Below are 9,475 nucleotides of genomic sequence, written 5' to 3'. Positions count from 1 at the left end.
GTGAATTGAATGCCGGGCATTCTACTTCTGAGATATACTTCTAGTCCCCTTTATGTTTTATTTTGAAACAAGGTCTTTCTAAGTTGCTGAGGGTGGCCTCAAACTTTCAACTCACCTTTTTTAGCCTTAGTAGTGGGATCACAAGCATGCAACATCATAACTAGTAAAAATAGTTCTTTAAATATATTTCAGTGTCAATTTTACAGTCAAATGTATAGATGCTAATAGACAAATCTGGGTGTGTGCTGATTTTTGCCATGAGGTAAGGGAGAAAGTGGTGACTGGAATCTTATCCTGGCCATTCTAATTTGAGCAGAGTGAATGTTCATAGCCTAGTTAGCTGATCTCTAGAGTTACCCTAACAGAAACCAGATCATGTGTGGGGGTGACTGGATTCAAATGCATTCTAAAGAGGGATCCAGGGAACTCTGTTGTCTACTAATTGAAAAGGCAGAAAGTCAGAAGCCACCCTAAAAGAGTTAACATCGACACAGTGGTGCTCAGGAAGGCAAGAATGGAACTATGAAGGCTTTCTCTGTATTGTTTGAATGTTGCCATGGTGATAGTTTCCAGCAGAAGTTGCATGTTTTTCAATTCCCCAAAGCAGCAAGCCGCCTTTGCCTCTCCTTCCCACCCTCCCTCCATCCCTGCTATCTGCCTTCATCCCTGGTCCTTACCTCTTCTTCTCTCCTTTCTCTTATTCTTATTTCCCTTAACTCATTATCCATTAACAACAAAAATGCCCCAACTCCAAAAGGTTGCTTTCAGGCAGAAAGTGAGTCACAGATATATAGTCTTCGATCCAGGTCTCTGTTTTCCCTCGTCTGTTTATGTACTAAAGACCTAATTAGACTGAAGCTGTGGATGGAGGCAGGGTTGGGGCTTTCCCTTGTTGGTAAGACACAGAACATATTATAATGGTTGGTGTTGTGGTGATATGTTAATTGGATCGCTCCAGGCAAGTGTGGTGCAGCAGTCTCTGACAATTAGAAAGAACAATGAATTTACTATGAAGGAGCCCACTCTCTTCACCAGTGGAAGGATTAGCATGCATTGCAGGTCACTGGAAGGTTTCTGTAGACAGAAAGAGGAAAGAGAGAGCTAGAGAGCGAGAGAACTCTCTCTGCAGTTGGAAAGGCCTCCTGTCTCTTTAAAGAGAGATTGCTGCCTCTCACTTAGCTTATTTCGCTGCCCAGGAAAGCAAAGTGAGGCATCTTGAGCTGGTGGGACAACTCTGCTGCAGACCTGGGTCATAGGATATATCACAGGGATGTTTGGAAGGAATCTTTGCCTGCCCAATGCACGTGGCCAGTGAATTGTGAAATGGGTCTCATTAGAGCCTTTCATATCCCGGCATGTGCCAAAGTGCTTTGCAGGCACTGCGCCATCACTTCAGGTCCATCCCTGCTGCTGTCCGCTGCAGCCAAGAAGGGACAGAGGCTCTGTCTGTATTACAGGCTTTGGTCCCATCGCTCTCTGTCTACTGTTCATTGTGAGGCTCCTCTGGGCCTTTCATTCCAGCCAGGAACGAGCACAGCACATCCCCTAGGTGTTGGTGGAGAGGAAATATCCTGGATATTGAGCATCAGGAATGGGGTTGCAGCAGCCAGTGGGTGGTCTTTCTCCTAGGCTGGCATTGAAGCTGCACCTAGGCTTCTATGCAAATATGCCCAAATACTCATCTGAAAAAAAGGATTTTTTTTTTCAGTCAAATCAGTCACCAGGGACCTTTGTGTTATTAGATACACAAGTATTCTACATTTTCTCAGCTCCATATAATAGAAATTTTGGAACAAAGTTGTATCTGACAAAGCATAAACCCTATCACTACTACTAACTGCCCCAAAATGAATCCTATGTGTCAGGATCTATGTCTGTATCTTCTTTAGAGCATCCCATGGGTCTTCAAGGTTGATAATATGAAAACATAGACATAGGAACCAGACTGATATGAGCCTTGCCCCATCTGAGATCTGTGGTTTTGAACAATTGACTCATCCTTCTGAGTCTCAACTTTCCCATCTGTCATGGGGAAATACTGTAATACAGGCTTTGAATAGGTTAGGATTGAAATAATACTTGTAAAACACCTACCAGAGTGCTTCTCACCTGAAAATTCTTAAGCGATTATTTATGAAAATAAAAATGGCATTTCCTTACACCAGTATTGTGACACAATCATTAAGCATGTGCTTTATAGGAAGATGAGAGTAAAACGTAAGTGCACATTTAGGTGGAAAAACAGACAAAATCTAGAGAAGATGAGTTTGGAAATTGGAATTGTGGCATCATCGATTTTTTTTTAAATAGCTGTATAATTTTGAAAGTAGAAGTAATAGAATCCATAAAATAAATTTTTGTTAATCTTATTTGAAGGAGGTGGCTTTTGTTCATCTATACTAGTTTTTTCTTGTGGGACTGAACTTGGACCTACTTTTTTTATATACTTATTTTTTTGTGGGTCTTGGATGGAACCCAGGGACATTTGACCTCCGAGCTACATCCCCTGCCCTGTGTTTTTATTCTTTATTTTGAAATAGGGTCTCACTAAGTTGCAGAGAGCCTCACTAAGTAGCTGAGGCTGTCCGCAAACCGAGATCCTCCAGTCTCAGCTGCCTGAATGCTGGGATTACAAGCGTATGCCACCACACCCAGCTAACTTGGACCTATTTAAGTAATGATGCCCTAGATTGGAAATAAAATCTAGGTTAAGCAAAAAATACTGATACAAGTACGTGAAAGTCCTGTAGTAGGTGGAGTTCAGGTATGGTTAAATCAGACATTCTCAGTGAAATCAGGACTCCTACTCTATATTCTCTGTAATTATCTTGGCTTAGTCTTCATTTATGGGACATTTGCATTGTCAGATGATTGTTTTCTATTTCTTCAAACATCTACCAAAGAAAGATCTGCCTCAGATTTATTCCAGAAATCACAGAGTGCATCCTGAGATCTAAGCTGAGTGGACTATTCTAAGGCATGTGCCACTCCTGGACCATCACTGGCTTCAAGAAAATGTAATCAAGAGTCAAATGTACTCCTATTTAGGAGCTATTGAAAGAGGAGAGGAATCAAGTTCTGCAGAAAAAATAATCACAAGTATCTTCCTTATGTCTCATGTTGGAGAGAGGAAAGAGGTTGCTATGTTTCACAATGTAACTTGCTGCAAGGATTAATATGTAATGTGATATTGTACAGAGATATTTAAATTTAATAACATCTAAGGAGTCCGGTTCTTCCTGCAGATCATTGGTCTGTAACTATCAATTTTTCACTGGATCCACTTCATCTACGTTCATGCTATTTTTGCATTGTTCCTCTCATCTCCTAGGAACAGGTCCTTGTTTTTGGAAGGGAAAATGTAGGGTTGTTTGAAAATGAGAAAACAAAAGCAAGGGGAAAAAGAGTCTTCTTCAGTCAATAACAGCTCATTGGAAGAGGCCCTTTAAACCACTGACAACACCCACACTCCTGGTCACTTGCACTCCTGGAGAGAAGGAGCACAGGCCACAAGTGTCCGTCTTCTATTGGCCTTCATTGAATGGAATTTGCCCATGCATACCATTGTAAACGTTTTACCTTTTAAAATATAAAATCTAGCCTAGTATAATAGCCCAGGCTTTTAATTACAGTACTTGGGAGACTGAGACAGGAAAAGTATAAATTTAAGAGCAGCTCCAGCAAACTAACAAAACCCTCTTTCAAAAATAAAAAATAAGTTCTTCACTGGAAGAATCTCTCCTGCCAAGGCCCTTTACCCCCTGAAAATGTACACCATCTCCAAGTTCCTCTCCTCCCCCTCTTTGGTCAGGGGCACCTCTCAGCTGCTGAGCCCACCACTGTCTGCAGTGGTGCCCAACTGTTCACAGACACTGACAGATGAGGGCCTCAACAGCTTGGCAGTCTTGTGTCCCCTGACCCCATGTGTCCTAGCCACAGCTCTCAAACCAGCACTATTTCAAGGGACATCGACACAGCAACCAAGTTCATCAGGGCTGGGGCTGCCACAGTGGGGTGGCTGGCTCTGGGGCCAGGATTGGGACTGTGATTGGAAACCTCATCATTGGTCATACCAAGGACCCTTCTCTGAAGCAACAGCCCTTCTCCTTCACCATTCTGGGCTTCCCCTCTTGGAGGCCATGGGGCTCTTTTGCCTGATGGTGGCCTTTCTCATCATCTTTGCCCTGTGAAGGAACAGTCTCTCTCCCCATACTTTCTCCCCTGTCTTGTCTACCCTGTATGATCTTTACCTCTTCCTCCCCAGGCAGCCTGAGGAAAGTGGATGGCTCAGGGTTTGAAGGAGAGAAGACAAATAAATACTGTATTAATAAGAAAATAAATAAATAAATAAAAAATAGGACTAAGGGTATAGCTCAAAGATAAAATGCTCTTGAGTTCAATCCCTAGTACACACACACACACACACACACACTATACACACACACACACACACACACACACACACACACACACACATACACAAGCAAAAATCCACTTCTACCACTTCTAAAGGTGAAACAGGGGAACTTTAGGTAGGATCAATAACTTACCCATATCTCAGGGTCAATAAATAGCAGTATTCTACTTTGAGTCTCTGGTTATTTTGATCATATTGTGGCACCTCTCACACAGGGCTAAAAATATAACTAAATTTATTTAAGTTTAATGAAATCAAAACACAAAACACCTGAACTGTCTCAACTTTTTGCATTTTATGTTTTTTCCTTCCCCTCCTGCCCAGTAGCCATTCTTGGTATTTGGTTTTGAAGCTTTTCCTGCACCAATTGTTTTGAACATTTTTAGATGACCATAAGAAGCCCCAGGGGTCTTTTAGGAGGCTCAATTGTTTGTCTTTTGTTGGTAACAGTGAAGAGACATTTCATATGCCAGTGATCACTGACAACCAAACGTAAGATATGATGGGACTTCCTTCAGATCTTCCTTAAGATATGATGGGACTCATCACAGTCTTGGCTGCATAAGTATATACCACATATTTCTTCTCTCGGTTTAACAAGCCAAAGACTTTCTTCTCCATGAGTAGAAAGTAGAAATTGAGCCCTTTCTTCCATAAGTCTTAAGACTATTTTTTTTTCTCACCAGGAGTATAGAGGGGACTGTTAGAAGGACATGTATCTGTGGGACACCACTGTTACTGTCTTGCCCAAGATGATATTGAACAAAATCAACGCTCTCAGCTTATTCAGACATTGGACCAAATAGGAGCCAATTCCTGCAATCAGTCCTTACTCCCTTAGCATATAGCCCTGGTTTTGCTTTGCTTTTGTGTGACACAGACACAGTGACAGGGAACAGACACAACACAGTGTGATCGCAGACTGTAGGGACACACTCACATGCTCAGTGAAATACACACATTTGGTCTCCACCCATTTTTCCCAGTGTCCTGAATTGGCCCATGACTTCTGCAGTGCCTCCTAAAGGAGTGTGTGTGTGTGTGTGTGTGTGTGTGTGTGTGCCACTTACATTTCTCTGCTATTCAAGACACAAGGAACAGACTGCACATTATGGCAATACATTGTGGATTCAGGGCATGGTTTGATATCCGAGAATTTTTCTTCTTATAACCTACTACACTGTCTGACCCTCAAACTATGTACAAAGAATGGCAAGTGACCTTAATCTCAATTGTGGCTTCTTATCCTCAACTCTGAAGCTTTTTAAAAAACAAAGGAAAAAGGCTTGCTGCTGCTTACTATTTTCTAATATCTGAACCATTGCTCCCCGTCCCTCAGGGACGGCAAGGTAGAACAGGCTTTTGCTTGTTATTATCCCTAGAATATACCCCTTTGGTACCCTGATTCAGGCTTTCAGCATTTTTGAATGCCCGAAAACTGCAATGGCACCCTGCTTTGCCCTTCTCTGCCCAGTCAATCTTTATAACCAAAGGCTCTGCTCTGTACTGTGCTCCTACTGGCAAGCCCTTACTTGTTAAATAGAAGTCTGGCTGTCCTCCAGAAAGCCTCTAAGTCTCAGCCCTTCTTCCTCCCTAAATCCCAGTATGCATTTTTTAGCTACACCATATTTTCCCATTTCCTCTATTCTTTGTATGGATTATAATTTTATGTGCTGCTTGTTTGCTCATCTAGCCTGAAGGCTCGCTGAGATCACCCCCTTGACATGCATTTCTGGGTTCTCTCCACCCTGATTTTCATGTATCCTCCATATATGTTACAAACACACACACATACATACATACATAAATATACATGTACATATGTCTGCTTCATATTAAAAAAAAATCATTCTCCTTCACTAACACCCAACTGACAATGTGAAACCAAACATTTAATAATTAAAATTGAAGGATAGCTTCCGCTTTTAACTAAATTTGTTTCCCTAATAGCCCCATAGACTCTCCTGGGACCACGTAATCTTCTATATTAGAGATACCCACGGAACAGTATGGCATCTTTGAAATAAAAGGAAATCTATTTTGCTTAGTTTCTTACAGGGTCTCTTTAAAGAGCTTCAACTTCAAAGTCAGTAACTTGGAGTTGTAGGTGCCCTGTGGCTGTTTGCCCAACAGAGATGCAAGAAAAGCAGTGGACTTCTGCGGGCTGTGATGAGCTGGCCCTCTTCACAGGGCTACCTGCTTTGGTTGTTCTGTGGTGCCAACCTGACGATAAGTAGATGTCCCAAAGGGAACTGTTCATGTGCACTAGATGCTTTATTTTCTAACTTCCCATTTTATTTTCTATTTTGTTTGTGTGTGCATGAGGTGTGTGTGTGTGTGTGTGTGTGTGTGTGTGTGTGTGCTACCTTTCAGTTATACTCCCAACTCTCTTCTTTTTAACTTTGAAACAGAGTCTTACTAAGTTACCACACTCTGGTTTTGAATCTGCAATTCTCTTGTCTCAGTTTCCCAGATACTGGGGTTATAAGCATGTGCCACTGTGCCAGTGAAATTTCTGTTTAATTGTTTTAAGAAGCAGGATGAAATTGTAATTCTTTTGTATTATTTATTTAGTTAGGTGTGTGTGTGTGTGTGTGTGTGTGTGTGTGTGTGTATGTGTGTGTTTGTGTGTGTGTGTGTGTGTGTTTTGTTAAGGACTGAAACTGAAACAAAGGTAGTGGAGTTTTGCTTCCCTCTGAACCACACTCTCCGTCTTTTTTTTTTTTTTATTTTCATTTTATTTATTTATTTTGTGTGTGTGTGTGTGTGTGTGTGTGTGTGTGTGTGTGTGTGTGTGTGGACTGGGGTTCCTGGAAGCCCTTCTAACTCCGGGCTACACTCCCAGACCTATTTTTAGTTTTTTTTTTTTTTTTTTTTTTTTTTTTTTTTTAGAAACAGGGTCTCCTAAACCAGCGCACGGCTGGCTTCAAACCCATGCGATCCTTCTGTCTCCGCCTCCCAAGCGCGGGGATTACAAGCGTGCGCCACCATGCCCGGCCCTTTTTTTATTTTTAAACAGGGTCAATCTCAATTGCTGAGGCTGGCCTTGAACCTATGATTCTCCTGCCTGATCCTCTCACGAACTGGATCACAGGCATGTGCCACTAACCCTGACTAGTTATAATTATTTGTGTTTTATATCTCTTGTTCCTATTTGCATATTATTCCAATATGTAACAGTGGTTTCTGCTAAAACTAACCCATCAAATAGGCAGATAAAGTTTGTACTTGCAAGTTGGAAGGGAAGTAGAATATGGTGGGTTTTTCACAAACCTAGTAATGTTACTATAAAAAACTGACTCATTCATTTTTTTAATTTTTGTTTTCCTTTGGTCATTTATTTGGGATTTTTTTGTTTTGGTACTTGGAATTGAACCCAGAATCATTCAATCTTCAAACTATACCCCAAGTCCTATTTTTTTTTTGTCTTTGAAACAAGGTCTCATTCCCACTAGATTGATGAAAGTCTTACTAAGGTATGGAGGCTGGATGCAAACCTACAATCCTTCTGTGTCAGTTTCCCTAGACTGGGATTACAGGTGTGGGCCACCACACCTGACTGGGGCCAATTTTTAAATGTGAATGATTATGATAGTAGATATTTTTAAAAAGTATATCCTAGCCAGGCGTGGTGGCGCACGCTTGTAATCCCTGTGCTTGGGAAGCTGAGACAGGAGGATTGCACAGGTTCTAAGCCAGCCTCAGCTACTTAGTGAGGCTCTCAGCAACTCAGTGAGAACCTGTTTCCAAATAAAATATAAAAGAGGTCTGGGAGTATAGCTCGAAGGTAGAAAGAATCTGGGTTCCACCCCAAGTACCACCAAAAAAATGTATATCCTAATATTTCTTAGTAAGATAATTCATATGTATATGATATGAATAGGAGGACAGCAGCAGATATATAGTGTGGGGAGTGCTTACCCTGTGGAATAACCACACACACACAGAAAATATGAGGCTAAGACAGGAGGATTACAGATTCAAGGCCAGAGTGTAGTAACTTAGTAAAATCATGTTTCAAAGTTTAAAAAAGGGAGGCTCGGGGTATAGCACAGAGAACACACACACATGTACTCATGCACACACAAAGTAGAATTTATACATATATATGCATATGTATATATATATATATATATATATACATACACACAATCATATATCATATATCATATATATGGACCATTGTATATGTGACCACCATTTCTGTCATTAACTTCAGTAATGTAGGGCACTTCTATAGATATAAACCTGAAAGCCTTAGGAAAAGCATTGAGAATGTGGTTGTGATTGAAATAGGAAATTCAGAGCCATTCAGCCTAGCTTCCCAGGACCACTGTCAGAGGTCACATTGTAGTGCTGGTTCTGCTGTTCTCTGGCCACAGCAATCTAAGCAACTCTCCTCTCTTTCTGGAGACTTCTGTTTCTGCAAAATGAGCGAGTTTGATGAAGATTCTCTTCAATATTCCTGAGGCATTGCATACCACTCTTTGTAGATAGTGGGACTCTGCTGCAGAGGATGGAGATGCATTTTTCTTGCTGCCCCACTCAAAGATCTTGTATGGCTTGTTTCCTTTCTTTGCATCTTCTGGTCATCCTGTCTGCTTTTCCATCATGTTTATCATATGCATTTCTTTCCTTTTATGTCTATGTCTAGCCAAGAACATCTCCATATTGCAGTTGCCTTTTTCTGTGTGTGTGGTTATTCCGCAGGGTAAGCACTTAATTTCAGACTTGCTTCCACTAATTAACTATGAAATTAAGTAGGTGAATTCATTGATTCAGCACTTGGTTTGATGTTTATATTAACTCATTAAAAAGGAAGCCCTGGATGTGGCCAGAGGCTTGACGGGAATCTTTCCCTCCCCCCTGAAATTTCCTTTGACTTCCCACACTACATATCTATGGTGCTATTTCTCAGAAGTATTCATGCCTCTGGGGAGCAGCCAAATGACCGAAGCTGCATCCGATAGGAATTCCATTCTTTGTGACCATGGAAACAATCATTTCTTGTTCTTCTTCTCCTTCCCCTGCTTACTGGCCAGAGCTCCAGTGTTTGCT

The 9,475-nt window shown here is 41.3% G+C and overlaps 1 pseudogene across 1 annotated transcript; it reads left to right on the top strand.

Moving 5' to 3' along the window:
* Positions 1 to 3,767: 3,767 nt before the first annotated feature.
* On the top strand, positions 3,768 to 4,190 carry LOC308259561 (ATP synthase F(0) complex subunit C2, mitochondrial-like; annotated as a pseudogene). The gene has a single exon. The product of its transcript is annotated as an ATP synthase F(0) complex subunit C2, mitochondrial-like (transcript).
* The last annotated feature ends 5,285 nt before the right edge of the window (positions 4,191 to 9,475 follow it).

Source organism: Muscardinus avellanarius (assembly GCF_963383645.1).
Source record: "Muscardinus avellanarius genome assembly, chromosome: 1".
Lineage (NCBI taxonomy): Eukaryota > Metazoa > Chordata > Mammalia > Rodentia > Gliridae > Muscardinus > Muscardinus avellanarius.
The sequence above is the reverse complement of the archived record's forward strand: the minus strand, read 5'-3'. Positions and strand labels throughout refer to the sequence as shown.